Source organism: Eubalaena glacialis, chromosome 1 (genome assembly GCF_028564815.1).
Source record: "Eubalaena glacialis isolate mEubGla1 chromosome 1, mEubGla1.1.hap2.+ XY, whole genome shotgun sequence".
NCBI classification, from domain to species: Eukaryota; Metazoa; Chordata; class Mammalia; order Artiodactyla; family Balaenidae; genus Eubalaena; species Eubalaena glacialis.
The window spans coordinates 201,851,258-201,874,957 of record NC_083716.1 but is presented as its reverse complement, the minus strand read 5'-3'; the positions used below and the strand labels follow the sequence as shown (position 1 = coordinate 201,874,957).

Sequence of the window (23,700 nt, the reverse complement as noted above, 5' to 3'; positions counted from 1 at the left end):
CAGCAGAATCCTTCTTTTTCTCATCTTTGCCTGTTTCTGGTGCTCTTTTCCACAGTGTACAGTATAAAACATGTTCCATGGCTCCCCCTTAAGTGTATTATTCACTTAAGGTTCAGAATTAGAATGGCTGCCTCTAAAGGGAGGTATTGATGCAACAATTATTCTCATTTTAAACGTAAGCAAACTGCTGTTAACCTTAGAACTCAGTGGAAAATACTGATGAACACTCAAGAATTTTAGATTTGCCTCTCTTCAAACAAAACACAGAATATCCTTATTCCACAATATTTCTCAGGTAATTTACGCTACCCCCAGCCTCAGAGTACTCAATAAAATGCCCTGAAACTTGTCAGATGGCATGTTCTCATCTATAAAGCACTTTAATTTTTATACTGGGTTTCTTTTTTGGAAGGATTTCTAATTCAAGACCTTGAAATGGGGAAGAACACAGAAGCAAATAAATCCTGCTGCCCTCAGAGACCTGATGTTTCTGTGTCATTAAAATCCAAGTAGCTTCCATAGCTAGCTTACCAGGCAGTCTCGGAAATACCGGTATTTAGGTCAAGGTCATATCCTCCTATTGTTTCAAATGATCTAAATATACATAGATACATATTTTAAAAAATTGAGGTATAGTTGATTTATAATATTATGTAAGTTTCCACTATACAACATAGTGATTCACAATTTTTAAAGATTATACTCCATTTATAGTTATTATAAAATATTGGCTATATTCCATGTGATGTACAATATATCCTTGTAGCTTATTTTATACACAGTAGTCTGTACTTCTTAATCTCCTACCCTAATATTGCCCCTTACATATATTTTCTAATATAAAACTATAAAAACATAACACTATAGAAACTGTGAGACACCTAAGAAATGGATGAAAAGGAAAACTTATTTTTATGTGTTTTATAATGCAAGTATTCTAAATTAATGTTATTAATAAATTTCCTAGGTTTTTTCTTCTTCGATACATATGATAAGTTGGAAATAAAGTAGGACAAGCCTACAACGTTACCCCAAAGTTTGAAATGAGCTACAGAGTTGAAACAACCTAAACTGCCAGAGTTATGTATTTTGACTAGAAGTATGAAAATACATTCATAAAACTGATAATTTCAGCACAGCACCCTTAATAATATTCATATAATTCCATGCAGCAATTCAAACCAAAGAAGTACAACAACAAACAACATGGATGAATCTCTCAATTATAATGCTGGGTGAAAGAAACAAGACACGCAAAAAGTATATACTGTATTATTATATAAAGTTCAAAAATTAATCTGGGGTATTAGAAGTCAGGATGATGGATAGTAACATCATGGGGGATAGTGACTGAAAAAGGCTATGAAATGGGTTCTGGGTGCTGGGAATATTCTGTGTGCTGGTCACATGGGTACCTCTACTTTGTGAAAATCCATTAGCTGTACCCTGTGTACTTTTCTGTATAATATGTTATAGTTCAATAAAAATTTACTAAAAAGAACCAAACAAAACCTTTAAATAATCTCTAAATTAAGGTCACAAATGCAGCTGCTCCTAAGGCGCTAGGCAGCTAACATAATATTTGAATCCAGTCGGTATAAGACTGATGGGGCCAGTGGTAGATTAAAGTGAGCATAAAGCACTAACTAACATATGTTTAAAAACAAGAAAAAAGTGTTGGGCTTCCCTGGTGGTGCAGTGGTTAAGAATCCTCCTGCCAATGCAGGGGACACGGGTTCGATCCCTGGTCCAGGAAGATCCCCTATGCTGCGGAGCAGCTAAGCCTGTGCGCCACAACTACTGAGCCTGTGCTCTAGAACCCGCGAGCCACAACTACTGAAGCCCGCGGGCCTAGAGCCTGTGCTCTGCAACAAGAGAAGCCACAACAATGAGAAGCCCACGCACCGCAACGAAGAGTAGCCCCAGCTCACCGCAACTAGAGACAGCCTGAGTGCAGCAATGAAGACCCAACGCAGCCAAAAATAAATAAATAAATAAAATAAATTAATTTAAAAAAATGTTGGAAATCTTTCAGGCATATATAGTAACATCCCTTCTATTCATCACTCAACTTAAAAAGAATAAAACATTACTAATATAGTTGAAACCCTCTGTGTAGCCTAATCCAACTAAATCTCTTCCATCCTGGAGTTAACTACTATCCTGAATTTGGTGTTTTATCATTCCTATTCCTTTTTAATAATTTTACTATAAATGTATCCCTAAACAGCATGTAGTATTATTTTATGAGATTCATCCATGTTAACACATGTCACTCTACATCCTCTTATATAGACTGCTTTCTAAACTGGTATAATTACTTTTAGGAGAAATTTGACAAACTCTAGTAAATTTCAATTTATGTACATCGTACAACCCAGCAATTCTCCTCCTAAGAATTATACCTAGAATAGAGAATATTTTGGATGAGTACAAAGACATGTGCAAGAATTCATCATATCAGCATTATTTGCAAACAATTGAAAACTGCCTAAATATCCATCAACATAAGAAAGGATAAACTGAGTAGGAACCAAGATGGCGGAGTAGAAGGACATGCTCTCACTCCCTCTTGCAAGAACACCAGAATCACAACTAGCTGCTGGACAATCATCGACAGGAAGACACTGGAACTCACCAAAAAAGATACCCCACATCGAAAGACAAAGGAGAAGCCACAATGAGACGGTAGGAGGGGCGCAATCAGAGTAAAATCAAATCCCATAACGGGTGGGTGGGTGACTCACAGACTGGCGAACACTTATACCACAGAAGTCCACCCACTGTAGTGAAGGTTCTGAGCCCCACGTCAGGCTTCCCAACCTGGGGTTCTGGCAACGGGAGGAGGAATTCATAGAGAATCAGACTTTGAAGGCTAGTGGGATTTGATTGCAGGACTTCGACAGGACTGGGGGAAACAGAGACCCCACTCTTGGAGGGTGCACACAAGATAGTGTGTGCATTGGGACCCAGGGGAAGGAGCAGTGACCCCAGGGGAGACTGAACCAGACCTACATGCTAGTGTTGGAAGGTCTCCTGCAGAGGTGGGGGGTGGCTCTGTTTCACCGTGGAGACAAGGACACTCGCAGCAGAAGTTCTGGGAAGTACTCCTTGGCATGAGCCCTCCCAGAGTCTGTCATTAGCCCCACCAAAGAGCCCAGGTAGGCTCCAGTGTTGGGTTGCCTCAGGCAAAACAACCAACAGGGAGGGAACCCAGCTCCACCCATCAACAGTCAAGTGGATTAAAGTTTTACTGAGCTCTGACCACCACAGCAACAGTCAGCTCTACCCACCACCAGAGCCTCCCATCAAGCCTCTTAGATAGCCTCAACCACCAGAGGGCAGACAGCAGAAGCAAGAAAAACTACAATCCTGCAGCCTGTGGAACAAAAACCACATTCACAGAAAGATAGACAAGATGAAAAGGCAGAGGGCTATATACCAGATGAAGGAACAAGATAAAACCCCAGAAAAACAACTAAATGAATGGAGATAGGCAACCTTACAGAAAAAGAATTCAGAATAATGATAGTGAAGATGATCCAGGACCTCGGAAAAAGAATGGAGGCAAAGATCGAGAAGATGCAAGAAATGTTTAACAAACACCTAGAAGAATTAAAGAACAAACAAACAGAGATGAACAATACAATAACTGAAATGAAAACTACACTAGAAGGAATCAATAGCAGAATAACTGAGGCAGAAGAACGGATAATGAACCTGGAAGACAGAATGGTGGAATTCACGGCGGTGGAACAGAATAAAGAAAAAAGAATGAAAAGAAATGAAGACAGCCTAAGAGACCTCTGGGACAACATTAATCGTAACAACATTCGCATTATAGGGGTCCCAGAAGGAGAAGAGAGAGAGAAAGGACCAGAGAAAATATTTGAAGAGATTATAGTCGAAAACGACCCTAACATGGGAAGGGAAATAGCCACCCAAGTCCAGGAAGTGCAGCGAGTCCCATACAGGATAAACCCAAGGAGAAACACGCCGAGACACATAGTAATCAAATTGGCAAAAGTTAAAGACAAAGAAAAATTATTGAAAGCAGCAAGGGAAAAGCGACAAATAACATACAAGGGAACTCCCATAAGGTTAACAGCTGATTTCTCAGCAGAAACTCTACAAGCCAGAAGGGAGTGGCATGATATACTTAAAGTGATGAAAGGGAAGAACCTACAACCAAGATTCCTCTACCCGGCAAGGATCTCATTCAGATTCAATGGAGAAATCAACAGCTTTACAGACAAGCAAAAGCTAAGAGAATTCAGCACCACCAAACCAACTCTACAAGAAATGCTAAAGGAACTTCACTAAGTGGGAAACACAAGAGAAGAAAAGGACCTACAAAAACAAACCCAAAACAATTAAGAAAATGGTCATAGGAACATACATATCGATAATTACCTCAAACGTGAATGGATTAAATGCTCCAACCAAAAGACACAGGCTTGCTGAATGGATACAAAAACAAGACCCATATACCTGCTGTCTACAAAAGACCCACTTCAGACCTAGAGACACATACAGACTGAAAGTGAGGGGATGGAAAAAGATATTCCATGCAAATGGAAATCAAAAGAAAGCTGGAGTAGCTATACTCATATCAGATAAAATAGACTTTAAAATAAAGAATGTTACAAGAGACAAGGAAGGACACTACATAATGATCAAGGGATCAATCCAAGAAGAAGCTATAACAATTATAAATATATATGCACCCAACATAGGAGCACCTCAATACATAAGGCAACTGCTAACAGCTATAAAAGAGGAAATCGACAGTAACACAATAATAGTGGGGGACTTTAACACCTCAATTACACCAATGGACAGATCATCCAAAATGAAAATAAATAAGGAAACACAAGCTTTAAATGACACAATAGACCAGATAGATTTAATTGAAATTTATAGGACATTCCATCCAAAAACAGCAGATTACACTTTCTTCTCAAATGCGCACGGAACATTCTCTAGGATAGATCACATCTTGGGTCACAAATCAAGCCTCAGTAAATTTAAGAAAATTGAAATCATATAAAGCATCTTTTCTGACCACAATGCTATGAGATTAGAAATGAATTACAGGGAAAAAAACGTAAAAAACACAAACACATGGAGGCTAAACAATACGTTACTAAATAACCAAGAGATCACTGAAGAAATCAAAGAGGAAATCAAAAAATACCTAGAGACAAATGACAATGAAAACACGACGATCCAAAACCTATGGGATACAGCAAAAGCAGTTCTAAGAGGGAAGTTTATAGCTATACAAGCCTACCTCAAGAAACAAGAAACATCTCAAGTAAACAATCTAACCTTACACCTAAAGGAACTAGAGAAAGAAGAACAAACAAAACCCAAAGTTAGCAGAAGGAAAGAAATCACAAAGATCAGAGCAGAAATAAATGAAATAGAAACAAAGAAAACAATAGCAAAGATCAATAAAACTAAAACCTGGTTCTTTGAGAAGATAAACAAAATTGATAAGCCATTAGCCAGACTCATTAAGAAAAGGAGGGAGAGGACTCAAATCAATAAAATTAGAAATGAAAAAGGAGAAGTTACAACAGACACTGCAGAAATACAAAGCATCCTAAGAGACTACTACAAGCAACTCTATGCCAATAAAATGGACAACCTGGAAGAAATAGACAAATTCTTAGAAAGGTATAACCTTCCAAGACTGAACCAGGAAGAAACAGAATATATGAACAGACCAATCACAAGTAATGAAATTGAAACTGTGAATAAAAATCTTCCAACAAACAAAAGTCCAGGACCAGATGGCTTCACAGGTGAATTCTATCAAACATTTAGAGAAGAGCTAACACCCATCCTTCTCAAACTCTTCCAAAAAATTGCAGAGGAAGGGACACTCCCAAACTCATTCGATGAGGCCACCATCACCCTGATACCAAAACCAAACAAAGATACTACAAAAAAAGAAAATTACAGACCAATATCACTGATGAACATAGATGCAAAAATCCTCAACAAAATACTAGCAAACAGAATCCAGCAACAGATTAAACGGATCATACACCATGATCAAGTGGGATTTATCCCAGGGATGCAAGGATTGTTCAATATATGCAAATCAATCAATGTGATACACCATATTAACAAACTGAAGAATAAAAACCATATGATCATCTCAATAGATGCAGAAAAAGCTTTTGACAAAATTCAACACCCATTTATGATAAAAACTCTCCAGAAAGTGGACATAGAGGGAACCTACCTCAACATAATAAAGGCCATATATGACAAACCCACAGCAAACATCATCCTCAACGGTGAAAAACTGGAAGCATTTCCTCTAAGATCAAGAATGAGACAAAGATGTCCACTCTCACCACTATTATTCAACATAGTTTTGGAAGTCCTAGCCACGGCAATCAGAGAAGAAAAGGAAATAAAAGGAATACAAATTGGAAAAGAAGAAGTAAAACTGTCACTGTTTGCAGATGACATGATACTATATATAGAGAATCCTAAAAATGCCACCAGAAAACTACTAGAGCTAATCAATGAATTTGGTAAAGTTGCAGGATACAAAACTAATGCACAGAAATCTCTTGCATTCCTATACACTAATGATGAAAAATCTGAAAGAGAAATTATGGAAACACTCCCATTTACCATTGCAACAAAAAGAATAAAATACCTAGGAATAAACCTACCTAGGGAAACAAAAGACCTGTATGCAGAAAACTATTAAGACACTGATGAAAGAAATTAAAGATGATACCAACAGATGGAGAGATATACCATGTTCTTGGATTGGAAGAATCAATATTGTGAAAATGACTATACTGCCCAAAGCAATCTACAGATTCAATGCAATCCCTATCAAATTACCAATGGCATTTTTTACAGAACTAGAACAAATCATCTTAAAATTTGTATGGAGACACAAAAGACCCCGAATAGCCAAAGCAGTCTTGAGGGAAAAAAACGGAGCTGGAGGAATCAGACTCCCTGACTTCAGACTATACTACAAAGCTACAGTAATCAAGACAATATGGTACTGGCACAAAAACGGAAACATAGATCAATGGAACAAGATAGAAAGCCCAGAGATAAACCCATACACCTATGGTCAACTAATCTATGACAAAGGAGGCAAAGATATACAATGGAGAAAAGACAGTCTCTTCAATAAGTGGTGCTGGGAAAACTGGACAGCTACATGTAAAAGAATGAAATTAGAACACTCCCTAACACCATACACAAAATTAACTCAAAATGGATTCGAGACCTAAATGTAAGACTGGACACTATAAAACTCTTAGAGGAAAACATAGGAAGAACACTCTATGACATAAATCACAGCAAGATCTTTTTTGATCCACCTCCTAGAGTAATGGAAATAAAAACAAAATAAACAAATGGGACCTAATGAAACTTAAAAGCTTTTGCACAGCAAAGGAAACCATGAACAAGACGAAAAGACAACACTCAGAATGGGAGAAAATATTTGCAAACGAATCAACAGACAAAGGATTAATCTTCAAAATATATAAACAGCTCATTCAGCTCAATATTAAAGAAACAAACAACCCAATCCAAAAATGGACAGAAGACCTAAACAGACATTTCTCCAAAGAAGACATACAGATGGCCAAGAAGCACATGAAAAGATGCTCGACATCACTAATTATTAGAGAAATGCAAATCAAAACTACAATGAGGTATCACCTCACACCAGTTAGAATGGGCATCATCAGAAAATCTACAAACAACAAATGCTGGAGAGGGTGTGGAGAAAAGGGAACCCTCTTGCACTGTTGGTGGGAATGTAAATTGATACAGCCACCATGGAGAACAGTATGAAGGTTCCTTAAAAAACTAAAAATAGAATTACCATATGATCCAGCAATCCCACTACTGGGCGTATACCCAGAGAAAACCATAATTCAAAAAGACACATGCACCCCAATGTTCATTGCAGCACTATTTACAATAGCCAGGTCATGGAAGCAACCTAAATGCCCATCGACAGACGAATGGATAAAGAAGTTGTGGTACATATATACAATGGAATATTACTCAGCCATAAAAAGGAACGAAATTGAGTCATTTGTTGAGACGTGGATGGATCTAGAGACTGTCATACAGAGTGAAGTAAGTCAGAAAGAGAAAAACAAATATCGTATATTAACGCATGTATGTGGAACCTAGAAAAATGGTACAGATGAGCCGGTTTGCAGGGCAGAAGTTGAGACACAGATGTAGAGAACAGACATATGGATACCAAGGGGGGAAAACTGCAGTGGGGTGGGGATGGTGGTGTGCTGAATTGGGCGATTGGGATTGACATGTATACACTGATGTGTATAAAACTGATGACTAATAAGAACCTGCAGTATAAAAAAACAAACAAACAAAACAACTAATACTAAACTTTCATTGGGTTATTTGTATGGAAATATGCTAATATAAATGTTTCAGACATTACATGAAATTTCTAAAAATCTTATATGTTCTGGTATAATGTTATAAGTCATAATTCTAGTTATCACTTTAAAATGTATATCTCAGAAATAACTAAATTTCCTTGTCAATTGCATTATTATGAACTTTCATCAAATCTTTAACCGTGGTCATTTTTAAGTCTTTTGTCATTTACAGACAGTCCTGGGTGTACTCTGATGCTTTTGCAAATATGTTCCTATAAAAGGGTTTCATCTTCAAGGAATTCATGGAAAAGACTCTGACAAGTACAGGTTTCTGGTACCTGACTGTACTGCTGAACTGAATGAATAAGCATTTTCAGAACTCTAATGAAAAACTGATGAACTCATAAAAGTGCTAACAAAAGATCAAGATGAAAAAAAAATTAATTACATGGGACTGAGTGAACTGATGAGGATGATTATAATTTTTGTGACTTCCTGTTTGAATTAAAAATAATAATAATAATTTTCAGTGAAAGATACAAATGCAGGTAGAGGGAATAAATTGAGTTCCTTGTAAAAAAAAAAAAAAAAAAAGGAAGGATAAATACATTTGGGCATATTTAGATAATGCAATAGTATACAGCACTATATATGAAACTGAAATCATGTTTGAGTGTGAGGTGACAGTTTCTGACAGTCTGCATTAACACCTAAAACCCGGTATTTACATCATTAAGTCAATTTTGACAATGCAATATTTTATCTAATATGGTTCATATGTAATATTTTAATCGATTATAATCCAATTGAGAGAACACACAGCAGACTATTGTTTTGATTATATTTAATATGTAGCTCTTCTTTTAGATTATCTTGTGAGAGTAATATGGTATACATTTACAATAGCCAAGACATAGAAGCAACCAAGATATCCATCGATAGATGAATGGATAAAGAAGATGTGTGTGTATGTATATATATATGGATATATATACACACACACACAATGGTCTATTACTCAGCCATAAAAAAGAATGAACTAATGCCATTTGCAGCAACATGGATGGCCCTAGAGACTATCATACTAAGTGAAGTAAGTCAGACAAAGAAAAATACCATATGATATCACTTATATGTGGACTCTAAAATATGATACAAATGAACTTATTTACAAAACAGAAACAGACTCATAGGCATAAAAAACAAACTTATGGTTACCAAAGGAGAAAGTGCGGGGGGAAGATAAATTAGGAGTTTGGGAGTGGCAGATGCAAGCTACTGTGTACAAAATAAACAACAAGGTCCTACTATGTAGCACAGGGAGCTATATTTAATATTTTTAAATAAAGTATAATGGAAAAGAATATGAAAAAGAACAAATATACACACACATATATATAAAATTGAGCCACTTTGCTGTACACCAGCAACTAACACAAGATTGTCAATTAAAAAAAAAAAAGAATAATGTGCTATATAAGAGCACTTTCCCTTGGGCTGATGAGGTCAGTGCCTTTTGGAATGTGCCAACCCAAGGCATGACATAAAAACACCAGTGAATCAAGTTTCAAAAGTGTTTCACCTTTCAAAGGCTATCAAAAAGCTTCAGCCCTTATTACAGGAATATGGGCAGAAAAAAAGGCATGTATTTTCCTTAAGATTATAAGGATGACCTCTAACATGTAATCAAGTTTTAAAAGGTTAGATAGGTAACATCAGACTCACTAATAAATCTTAAAATGTATTCCACTCCCAGCTAAAATTTGGCTTCAAGGGTTTAAGATTTGGCTATGAGTATTTAAGATTTTTCCCACACACTTAAAAATATACTTCATTTCTCTTGGGAAAGCTAAAAGCAGGTCAAAATCATGGGCCACAGCTTCTATGAGATGATTAGTGTCACAAAGGAGAAAGTATATACCCAGCCTATTACACTGATCACCTTTCCCAGTGAGAAGTAAGTAAGAGAGGTGTACTTCCCCAGTTCATTTCATAGGTGAATAAGATGAAACAAGAAAATTAAGACTTGTGCAAGGTTACAAAGGAAAGATGATTATACTTAAGTGCATCGCTGCCTCTGGAAAATATTAATTAAAAGCACACAAATAGTGGCCAAATAGCTTTATCTTTTTATTGGACAGCATACTGTTTCACAACCATGGTTTATCAACTGCGTTTCAGATCACCTGCCATTTCTGGGCTGGATCTTGTCTGCTAACCCTATGGTAAGTCCCTTGAGCAGATGAGATAAGATTAACACTGAGTTGTTCGGCAAATCTCTAGGGAGATTACTTATTCAGTCAGCTCTATAGCTGCCAAGCCTAACCAGACTTCACTTCATACCATTCAGTCCAGTGGTGCTCAACTATGGTTGCACATTGGAATCACCGGGGATTTAAAAAGTATTGAAGCCTACGACTTACTCCCTGACATTCTGATTTAATTGCTCTGGGGTGCAAGCCTGGTCATGGGAAGTTTTTCCTTTGTATTTTATTAGGAAAAAATTTAAATATACAGAAAAATTGAAATGTGCATACACCTGCCATTCAAATTCAACCATTAACATTTTTATACTTACTTATCATATATCCATCCATCATTTCCTCTATCAATCTATCAAACTATTTTCTTTTTTCTTTTTTTAATGGTTCATTTCAAAGTAAATGGCAGACATCATATACTTCCTAGCATAAAGAGTTTTTAAAATTCCCCAGGGGAGCCTACTGTGTAGCTAAGGCTGAGAACCACTAATTTAGACTTCAGTGTTTCTACTGAAGTTGGTTTAAGGCAGGTCTAGCCTTATTAGTGGCAAGCTTCCTGCTCTGAGGACACTTTAGGGACAAAACCCACATGGAGTGAAAGAACAGTATCATCTCATGCACAAGTCAATTCTATTGCCTTGCATCTCAACTTCCAGGGTTATTTCTTTTTAGGAATGTTATAAAAATTCTGCAAAAAGGAGAACATATGCGATGGAGGGAATCAAGATGGTGGAGTAGGATGATGCTGAGCTCACTTACCCCTACAAACAAATCAAAAATACATCTATATGTGGAGCAGCTCTCAGTGAAAACAAACTGGGGACTGGCAGAAAGATGTCTACAACCAAGGCTGCAAAGAAAGATCCACAGAGTTTGGTAGGAAGGGAGAAGTGATCAGGTCGGGACCTATGTCCCTAGTAGGGATACAGAAGAGGAGAGGATATCACAGGTTCAGAGATCCTCCCTGGAGATTTTGGGGCTTGAACCACATATTAGGAACCCCAGTCCTGGGGACCAACAATGGAAAGATGAATCCCACTAGCTGGTTTGAAAATCAGTGGGACATACCAGAGAGCTGTAAGAAACTGAGACTCTGCTCCTGAAGAGCGCACACACGCTTGCTTACTCCCAGGAACAAGGTAGAGGAAACAGATTAAAAATGGCCTGGGGCTCTGGCCGGTTTCCCAAGACCACCCCAACAGCTGTCCTAGCCTGCACGGATGTCAGCTCCAGGCCCTCTTGCTCTGGAGCAGCTCCCCACTGCTGCCACTGTCAAGGAGGATAAGCACTTGGGGGAGATGGAGCGGTTCAGACTGGGCCCTGCATCTGAATAGGGTGAGGGCAATCATTACCAGTGTGTGCAGAAGCGGTGGGGCAGGAGCTACTTGGAACTCCTACTGATGTGCTGGGACCATCCCAGTGCATACCCCAGCCCACACCAGGCACCTACTCTGGACCCTTTTGCCCTGATGGAGCTGCCCACTAGGGCGAAGGCTGCCATTGCTGGAGGGGAGGGGGAGTACACACTCAAGAGGGAACAAAACCAGCCTGGACCTGACCCTTAGGGCTTCTGCTCCAGCACCTTGATACCTGGCCCTACACCTGATAGGGTGGCTATAGCCAGTGAGCATAGGAGAAGTGCCAGCTCACACCTGGCTCTGGCTCTAGCCCCTTCGTCTCTGGTCCTACCTCCCACCAAGGTGGTAACTGCCAGCACACCCTGGGGGAAGATGTACCCTGTGCTCACTTCAGATTCAGCTCTCCCAACAAAGCCACTGGACACGAGCAGACTGCACAGGGACACTCCCACACAAGGACACCCCTTTAAGTTTGGGATAGGTAACTTTTACCTAGAGATACAGAAAGTTAAAGTGAGAAGATAAAAGAATTTATTTCAAACAAAAGAACAAAAAACACCCCTGAAAAAACAACTAATGAAATAGAGATAAATAATTTACCAGATATAGAGGTCAAAGCATTAGTAATAAGAATGCTAACTGAACTTGGGAAAAGAATAGATGAACAGAATAAGAATTTTAACAAGGGACTAGAAAATATAAAAAAGAACCAGTTGGAGCTGAAGATCATAATAACTGAAATGAAAAATACACTAAAAGGAATTAATAACAGACTAGGAGATACAGAAGAATGCAAAAGTAATCAGGAAGATACAATATTGGAAATCACCAATTCAGAAGAGCAAAAAGAAAAACAAATTTAAAAAAATGAGGATAGTTGAAGGAACCTCTGGGACAACATTCCCACCTTAGGGGTCCTAGAAGGAGAAGAGCAAGAGAAGAAGGTTAAAAATGTATTTGGTGAAATTATGGCTGAAAAAATTTATTCCTGAGGATGAAAAAAGAAACAGATTTCTAGGTATAGGAAGTACAACGAGTTCCAAATAAGATGAACCTAAAAAGACCCACACCAAGACATATCATAATTAAAATGGCAAAAGTTAACGAGAGAATTTTAAAGGCAGCAAGAAAAAAAAAAAAAAGAGTAACATACAAAGGAACCTCCGTAAGGCTATCAGCTGATTTTTCCATAGAAACTTGGCAGGTCAGAAGGGAGTGGCATGATATATTTAAAGTATTGAAAGGGAAAAACCTACAAGCCAGAATACTCTACCCAGAAAAATTATTATTCAGAATTGAAAGAGAGATGAAGAACTTCTCAGAGAAGCAAAAACTAAGAGAGTTCATCTAACTAATGTTACAAGTGTTAAAGGGTCTTCTCTAAGTGGAAAAGGCTACAACAAGAAGAATTTATAGGAAAGGAAAATCCCACTAGTAAAGGCAAATATAAGGTAAAGGTTGTGGATCAACTACTTAAAAAAGCTAGTACAAGATTAAGAGACAAAAATTATAAAATCAACTATAACTACAATAAATAGTTAAGGGATAGACATGAATATGTAAAATATGACATTGAAAACACAAAATGTGGGGGAGGGGAATAAAAAATGTAGCTTTTTAAAAGTGTATAAATGTATCTGAACTTAAATGACTATCGGTTTAAAATAAGCACATAAAGTTCTAGGTCAACATATATGAACTCCACAGTAACCACAAATAAAAAACCTACAATAGATACACAGAAACTAGAGAAAAGAATACAAGCACACCACTAAAGAAAATCATCAAATCACAAGGGAAGGAAGTAAAAGAAGAAAATAACAGAGACAAACTATAAAAACAACCAGAAAACTAGTAACAAAATGGCAATAAGTACACACTTATCAATAATCACTTTAAATATCAATGGACTAAATGCTCCAGTCAAAAGACATAGGGTGGCTGATTGGATAAAAATGAAGACCCATCTATATGCTGCCTGCAAGAGACTCATCTCAGAGACACACACACAGCCTGAAAGTGAGGGGATGGAAAAAGATAGTTCATGTAAATGGAAGAGGAAAAAAATGCTGGGGTAGCAATACTCATATCACACAAAGTAGACTTTAAAATAAAGTCTATAACAAAAGACAACAAACAGCATTATATAATAATAAAGGGATCTGTACAAGAATAGGATTAACTTTCATTAACATATATGTACATAATATAGGTGAACCTAATCAGGAGCATCTAAACATACAGAGCAAATATTAACAGACATAAAGGGAGAAAATGACAACAATACAATAACAGCATGGGACTTTAAAACTCCACTTGCATCAATGGACAGAAAATCAATAAGGAAACAGTGGTCTTAAATGGCACATTAGACCAGTTGGACTTAATAGATATATACTGGACTTTACATACAAAAACAGAAGAATACACAGTCTTTTAAAATGCATATGGGGGTTTCCCTGGTGGCGCAATGGTTGGGAGTCCACCTGCCAATGCAGGGGACACGGGTTCGAGCCCTGGCCTGGGAAGATCCCACATGCCGTGGAGCAACTAAGCCCATGCGCCACAACTGCTGAGCCTGCGCTCTGGAGCTCGCGTGCTACAACTACTGAAGGCCGTGCACCTAGAGCCTGTGCTCCACAACAAGAGAAGCCACTGCAATGAGAAGCCCATGCACCGCAACGAAGAACAGCCCCTGCGTGCCGCAACCAGAGAAAGCCTGCGCACAGCAATGAAGACCCAATGCAGCCAAAAATTAAAAAATATAAAAAATAAATAAAATTTAAATGCATATGGAATGTTCTCCAGGATAGGTCACATGCTAGGCCATAAAATAAGTCTCAACAAATTTAAGAGAACAGAAATTATATCAAGCATTTTTTCTGAACATAATGGTATGAAACTAGAAATCAACTACAGGAAGAAAAATGGGAAAACCACAAACATGTGGAGACTACACAACATGTTATTAAAACCTATGGGTAGGTAAAGAAATCAAAGAGGAAATCAGAAAATACCTTTAAACAAATGAAAATAAAAACACAACTTTCCAAAATCTACGAGATGCAGCAAAAACAATCCTAAGAGGGAAGTTTATGGCGACACGGGACTACCTCAAGAAAAAAGAAAAATTTCAAATGAACAACCTAACATACCATCTAAAGGAATTAGAAAAAGAACAAAGCCCAAAGTCAGCAAAAGGAAGGAAATAATAAAGATCAGAGAGGAAATAAATGAAAAGGAAACTAAAAAAAAACACCAATAGAAAAGATCAATGAAACTAAGAGCTGGTTTTTTGAAAAGATAAATAAAATCAATAAGCCTTTAGCTAGGCTCTTTAAGAAAAAAAGACAAAAAACACAAATGAACAAAATAATAACTGAAAGAGGAGAAATTACAGCTGATATCACAGAGGTACAAAAAAACATCAGAAGAGAATACTATGAACAGCTATATGCCAACAAATTGGACAACCTAGAAGAAATGGATAAATTTCTAGAAACATACAATCTTCCAAGACTCAATGAGGAAGAAAGAGATAATCTGAACAGACTGATCACTAGTAGTGGAATTGAATTAGTAATAAAAAAACTCCCAGCAAACAAAAGTCCAGGACCTGACAGCTTCACAGGGAAATTCTATCAATACCAAACATATAAAGAAGAGCTGATACCTATCCTTCTCAAACTACTCCAAAAAACTGAAGAGGAGGGAACACTCCCAAATTCATTCTATGAGCCTATGATTACCCTGATACCAAAAATCAGACAAAGACACCACAAAAAAAGAGAAAATTACAGGCCAACATCTCTGATGAATATAGTTGCAAAAATCCTCAACAAAATATTAGAAAACTGAATTCAACAATTATAAAAAGGATTATATACCGTGGTCAAGCGGGATTTATTCCAGGGATGCAAGGATGGTTTAATACCTACAAATTAATCAATGTGATACACCACATTAACAAAAGAAAGGATAAAAATCACATGATCATCTCAACAGATGTAGAAAAAGCATTTGGCAAAATTCAACATCAGTCCAGAGAAGATGGCAGAAGAGCAAGACGCGGAGATCACCTTCCTCCCCACAGATACATCAGAAATACATCTACACGTGGAACTGCTCCTATAGAACACCCACTGAACGCTCACAGAAGACGTCAGACCTCCCAAAAGGCAAGAAACTCCCCACGTACCTAGGTAGGGCTAAAAAAAAAAAGAACAAACAGAGACAGAAGAATAGGGATGGGACCTGCACCAGTGGGAGGGAGCTGTGAAAGAGGAAAGGTTTCCACACATTAGGAAGCCCCTTCGCGGGTGGAGACTGCGGGTAGCAGAGGGGGGAAGCTTCGGAGCCATGGAGGAGAGCGCAGCCACAGGGGTGCGGAGGGCAAAGCGGAGAGATTCCCGCACAGAGGATCGGTGCCGACCAGCACTCACCAGCCCGAGAGGCTTGTCTGCTCACCTGCCAGGGCGGGCGGGGCCTGGGAGCTGCGGCTCCGGCTTCAGAGGTCAGATCCCAGGGAGAGGACTGGGGTTGGCTGCGTGAATACAGCCTGAAGCGGGAAAGTGCACGACAGCTAGCCAGCAGGGAGTCCGGGAAAAGGTCTGGAGCTGCCGAAGAGGCAAGAGACTTTTTCTTGCCTCTTTGTTTCCTGGTGCGTGAGGAGAGGGGATTAAGAGCGCTGCTTAAAGGAGCTCCAGAGACAGGCGCGAGCCACGGCTATCAGCGCGGACCCCAGAGACGGGCATGAGACGCTAAGGCTGCTGCTGCAGCCACCAAGAAGCCTGTGTGCAAGCACAGGTCACTATCCACACCTCCCCTCCTGGGAGCCTGTGCAGCCCACCACTGCCAGGGTCCCGTGATCCAGGGACAACTTCCCCGGGAGAACGCACGGCACGCCTCAGGCTGGTGCGACGTCATGCCGGCCTCTGCCGCCGCAGGCTCGGCCCGCATCCGTACCCCTCCGTCCCCCCGGCCTGAGTGAGCCAGAGCCCCCAAATCAGCTGCTCCTGTAACCCCGCCCTGTCTGAGCGAAGAACAGACGCCCTCAGGCGACCTACATGCAGAGGCGGGGCCAAATCCAAAGCTGAACCCTGGGAGAGAAAGACAAAGAAGAGACAGGGAAATCTCTCCCAGCAGCCTCAGGAGCAGCAGATTAAATCTCCACAATCAACTTGATGTACCCTGCATCTGTGAAATACCTGAATAGACAACGAATCATCCCAAATTGAGGAGGTGGACATTGGGAGCAACAATATATATATATTTTTTCCCTTATTCTCTTTTTGTGAGTGTATATGTGTATGCTTCTGTGTGTGATTTTTGTCTGTATAGCTTTGCTTTTACCATTTGTCCTAGGGTTCTGTCTGTCCGTTTTTTTTGGTTTGTTTTGTTTTTTCTTTTTTTTAGTATAGTTTTTAGCACTTGTTATTACTGGTGGATTTGTTTTTTGGTTTCCTTGCTCTCTTCTTTCTTTCTTTTTTTTTTATTACTTTTTAAATTTTTTTTAATAATTATTTTTTATTTTATATTTTAATAACTTTATTTTATTTTATTTTACTTCTCTCTTTCTTCTTTCTTTCTTTCTTTCTTTCTCTTTCCCTCCCTCCCTCTCTCTCTCTCTCTTTTATTCTGAGCCGTGTGTCTGACAGGGTCTTGGTGCTCCCGCCGAGTGTCACGCCTGTGCCTCTCAGGTGGGAGAGCCAAGTTCAGGACATTGGTCCACCAGAGACCTCCAAGCTCCACGTAATATCAAACGGTGAAAATCTCCCAGAGATCTCCATCTCAACGCCAAAACCCAGCTCCACTCAACGACCAGCAAGCTACAGTGCTGGACACCCTATGCCAAACAACTAGCAAGACAAGAACACAGCCCCATCCATTAGCACAGAGGCTGCCTAAAATCATAATAAGGCCACAGACACTCCAAAACACACCACCAGATATGGACCTGCCCACCAGAAAGACAAGATCCAGCCTCATCCACCAAAACACAGGCACTAGTCCCCTCCACCAGAAAGCCTACACAACCCACTGAACCAACCTTAGCCACTTGGGGCAGACACCAAAAACAACGGGAAATACGAACGTGTAGCCTGTGAAAAGGAGACCCCAAACACAGTAAGTTAAGCAAAATGAGAAGACAGAGAAACACACAGAAGATGAAGGAGCAAGGTAAAAACCCACCAGACCTAACAAATGAAGAGGAAATAGGCAGTGTACCCGAAAAAGAATTCAGAATAATGATAGTAAAGATGACCCAAAATCTTGGAAATAGAATGCAGAAAATACAAGAAACGTTTAACAAGGATCTAGAAGAACTAAAGAGAAAACAAACAGTGATGAACAACACAATAAATGAAATTAAAAATTCTCTAGAAGGGATCAATAGCAGAATAACTGAGGCAGAAGAACGGATAAGTGACCTGGAAGACAATATAGTGGAAATAACTACTGCAGAGCAGAATAAAGAAAAAAGAATGAAAAGAAAGAAAAGATCCAGAGACCTCTGGGACAACATTAAATGCACCAACATTCGAATTATAGGGGTCCCAGAAGAAGAAGAGAAAAAAAAAGGAACTGAGAAAATATTTGAAGAGATTATAGTTGAAAACTTCCCTAATATGGGAAAGGAAATAGTTACTCAAGTCCAGGAAGCACAGAGAGTCCCATACAGGATAAATCCAAGGAGAAACACACCAAGACACATATTAATCAAACTATCAAAAGTAAATACAAAGAAAAAATATTAAAAGAAGCAAGGGAAAAACAACAAATAACACAGAAGGGAACCCCCAGAATGTTAACAGCTGATCTTTCAGCAGAAACTCCGCAAGCCAGAAGCGAGTGGCAGGACATACTTAAAGAGATGAAAGGGAAAAACCTAAAACCAAGATTACTCTACCCAGCAAGGATCTCATTCAGATTTGACAGAGAAATTAAAGGCTTTACAGACAAGCAAAAGCTAAGAGAATTCAGCACCACCAAATCAGCTCTGCAACAAATGCTAAAGGAACTTCTCTAAGCATGAAACACAAGAGAAGGAAAAGACCTGCAATAGAAAACCCAAAACAATTAAGAAAGCGGTAATAGGAACATACATATCGATAATTACCTTAAATGTAAATGGATTAAATGCTCCAACCAGAAGACACAGACTAACTGAATGGATACAAAAACAAGACCCATATATATGCTGTCTACAAGAGACCCGCTTCACACCTAGGGACACATACAGGCTGAAAGTGAGGGGATGGAAAAAGATATTCCATGCAAATGGAAATCAAAAGAAAGCTGGAGTAGCGATTCTCATATCAGAGAAAATAGACTTTAAAACAAAGACTATTACAAGAGACAAAGAAGGACACTACATAATGAGCAAGGGATCAGTCCAAGAAGAAGATATAACAATTGTAAATATTTATGCACCCAACATAGGAGCATCTCAATACATAAGGCAAATACTAACAGCCATAAAAGGGGAAATTGACAGTAACACGATCATAGTAGGGGAATTTAACACCCCACTTTCACCAATGGACAGATCATCCAAAATGAAAATAAATAAGGAAACACAAGCTTTAAATGATACATTAAACAAGATGGACTTAATTGATATTTATAGGACATTCCATCCAAAAACAACAGAATACACTTTCTTCTGAACTGCTCATGGAACATTCTCCAGGATAGATCATATCCTGGGTCACAAATCAAGCCTTGGTAAATTGAAGAAAATTGAAATCGTATCAAGTATCTTTTCTGACCACAACACTATGAGACTAGATATCAATTACAGGAAAAAATCTGTAAAAAATACAAACACATGGAGGCTAAACAATACACTACTTAATAACCAACAGATCACTGAAGAAATCAGAGGAAATCAAAAAATACCTAGAAACAAATGACAATGAAAACACGACGATCCAAAACCTATGGGATGCAGCAAAAGCAGTTCTAAGAGGAAAGTTTATAGCAATACAATCCTACCTTAAGAAAGAAGAAACAGGACTTCCCTGGTGGTGCAGTGGTTAAGAATCCGCCTGCCAAAGCAGGGAACATGGGTTCAAGCCCTGGTCCGGGAAGATCCCACATGCCGCAGAGCAACTAAGCCCCTGGACCAAGGCTACTAAAGCCTGCGTGCCTAGAACCCATGCTCTGCAAGAGAAGCCACCGCACTGAGAAGCGCATGCACAGCAACAAAGAGTAGCCTCCTCTCACCGCAACTAGAGAAAGCCCACCCGCAGCAACAAAGACCCAATGCAGCCATAAATAAATAAACAAATAAATAAACAAACAAATAAATAAAACCTTCCTTCCTTTAAAAAAAAGAAAAAAGAAACAAGAAACATCTCAAATAAGCAACCTAACCTTACACCTAAAACAATTAGAGAAAGAAGAACAAAACAACCCCAAAGTTAGCAGAAGGAAAGAAATCATAAAGATCAGATCAGAAATAAGTGAAAAAGAAATGAAGGAAACAATAGCAAAGATCAATAAAACTAAAAGCTGGTTCTTTGAGAAGATAAACAAAATGGATAAACCATTAGCCAGACTCATCAAGAAAAAAAGGGAGAAGACTCAAATCGATAGAATTAGAAATGAAAAAGGAGAACTAACAACTGACACTGCAGAAATACAAACGATCATGAGAGATTACTACAAGCAACTTTATGCCAATAAAATGGACAACCTGGAAGAAATGGACAAATTCTTAGAAACGCACAACCTTCCGAGACTGAACCAGGAAGAAATAGAAAATATGAACAGACCAATCACAAGTAATGAAATTGAAACTGTGATTAAAAATCTTCCAATAAACAAAAGCCCAGGACCAGATGGCTTCACAGGCGAATTCTATCAAACATTTAGAGAAGAGCTAACACCTATCCTTCTCAAACTCTTCCAAAATATAGCAGAGGGAGGAACACTCCCAAACTCATTCTACGAGGCCACCATCACCCTGATACCAAAACCAGACAAAGATGTCACAAAGAAAGAAAACTACAGGGCAATATCACTGATGAACATAGATGCAAAATCCTCAATAAAATACTAGCAAACAGAATCCAACAGCACATTAAAAGGATCATACACCATGATCAAGTGGGGTTTATCCCAGGAATGCAAGGATTCTTCAATATACACAAATCAATCAATGTGATACACCATATTAACAAATTGAAGGAGAAAAACCATACGATCATTTCAATAGATGCAGAGAAAGCTTTCGACAAAATTCAACACCAATTTATGATAAAAACCCTCCAGAAGTAGGCATAGAGGGAACTTTCAGATTGCCAACAGATTGCCAGATTCAGATTATACAGATTGCCAACAAACACATGAAAGAATGCTCAACATCATTAATCATTAGAGAAATGCAAATCAAAACTACAATGAGATATCATCTCACACCAGTCAGAATGGCCATCATCAAAAAATCTACAAACAATAAATGCTGGAGAGGGGTGGAGAAAAGGGAACCCTCTTGCACTGTTGGTGGGAATGTAAATTGATACAGCCACTATGGAGAACAGTATGGAGGTTCCTTAAAAAACTAAAAATAGAACTACCATATGACCCAGCAATCCCACTACTGGGCATATACCCTGAGAAAACCATAATTCAAAAAGAGTCAGGTACCACAATGTTCACTGCAGCTCTATTTACAATAGCCAGGATATGGAAGCAACCTAAGTGTCCATTGACAGATGAATGGATAAAGAAGATGTGGCACATATATACAATGGAATATTACTCAGCCATAAAAAGAAACGAAATTGAGTTATTTGCAGTGAGGTGGATGGACCTAGAGTCTGTCATACAGAGTGAAGTAAGTCAGAAAGAGAAAAATAAATACCGTATGCTAACACATATATATGGAATCTAAAAAAAAAAAAACAAAATGGTCATGAAGAACCTAGGGGCAGGACGGGAATAAAGACGCAGACCTACTAGAGGGTGGACTTGAGGACACGGGGAAGGGAAGGGTGGGCTGTGACAAAGTGAGAGAGTGGCATGGACATATATACACTACCAAGTGTAAAACAGATAGCTAGTGGGAAGCAGCCACATAGCACAGGGAGATCAGCTCAGTGCTTTGTGAACACCTAGAGGGGTGGGATGGGGAGGGTGGGAGGGAGGGAGATGTAAGAGGGAGGATATATGGGGATGTATGTATATGTGTAGCTGATTCACTTTGTTGTAAAGCAGAAACTAACACACCATTGTAAAGCAATTATAGTCCAATATAGATGTTTAAAAAAAAATAGAAGATTTCAGTACATCAAATACAAAAAATGTTAAAAGATACACTAGTAAAGATATTTGCAAAGCATATATATAAAACTTAAAAAAGGCTTAGTATCTAAAATAAAATTTTAGGGAATCCCTGGTGGTCCAGTGGTTAGGACTCGGCGCTTTCACTGCCATGGCCAAGGTTCAATCCCTGGTCAGGGAACTAAGATCCTGCAAGCCATGTGGCCAAAAATAAATAAATAAAATTTTAAAAAAAGAAAAATTACCCAATAAAATAGTACTTTTAAAACTATAGTTGACCCATTAATGGGCCTTGAAATTCGTTTCGTGGGTTATAGATTAGCAGTTAAAAATATAAAATAGATCAGAGGGACTTCCCTGGTGATGCAGTGGTTAAAAATCCTCCTGCCAATGCAGGGGACACAGGTTTGATCCCTGGTCCGGGAAGATCCCACATGCCATGGAGCAACTAAGCCCGTGCGCCACAACTACTGAGCCTGTATGCCACAACTACTGAACCCGCGTGCCACAACTACTGAAGCCCTCGCGCCCGAGAGCCCGTGTTCTGCACCAAGAGAAGCCACCACAATGAGAAACCCTCACACCGCAACTAAGAGTATCCCCCGCTCACCTCAACTAGAGAGTCCACGCGCAACAACGAAGACCCAACGCAGCCAAAAAATAATTAATTTAAAAAAATTTTTTAATAAATAAGATAAAATAATTAGGCTATCATTGTTTAAAAAAATTAAAATAAAATAGAAAACATATGAGTATATATCACACATTAAAGATAAATATTACTTTGTGAAATTTGTTTCAGTTATACATCTATACACGTGTATGCGTGCAAACATACTGGATCACAGTATAAAATAAAGTTCTTACAATGAGTAACAGTTTTAAACACACTAAACTAGAAAATTAATAAAATATATAGGCTGCACAAAAGTGTGAATGTGCTTAGTGCCATTGAATTCTACCTTAAAAATGGTTTAAATGGTAAAATTTTGTTATGTATATTTGATCATAATAAAAATATATAAACAGATAATTCACAAAAGAGGAAATCAGCAAACACATAAAAAAGAGGCTGGATACAAGTAGTCATCAGAGAAATGCAACTTAAAATCCTAATGAATTAGTCTTCACACTCATCAGATGAGCAAATAATTTAAAAGTCTAACAATGCCAAATGTTGGTAAGAATGTGAAGCAACAGGAGCTGTCCTACTTGCATCTGGGAGTATAAATTTATTATTTGGTAACATCTAGTAAAGTGACCAAGTAATTCCACTAAGGAGAAATGCTCATGGCAGCACTGTTTATAATAGTGGAAAAAACGAATATGATCTAAATATTCATTAACAAGATAATGGATAAATAAACAACAATT

General features: G+C 38.5%; 1 protein-coding gene across 1 annotated transcript in view; it reads right to left on the bottom strand.

Annotated features, from left to right (window-relative positions):
- CCDC150 (coiled-coil domain containing 150) overlaps positions 1-23,700 on the bottom strand; it is a 106,030-nt gene that overhangs the window by 24,459 nt on the left and 57,871 nt on the right.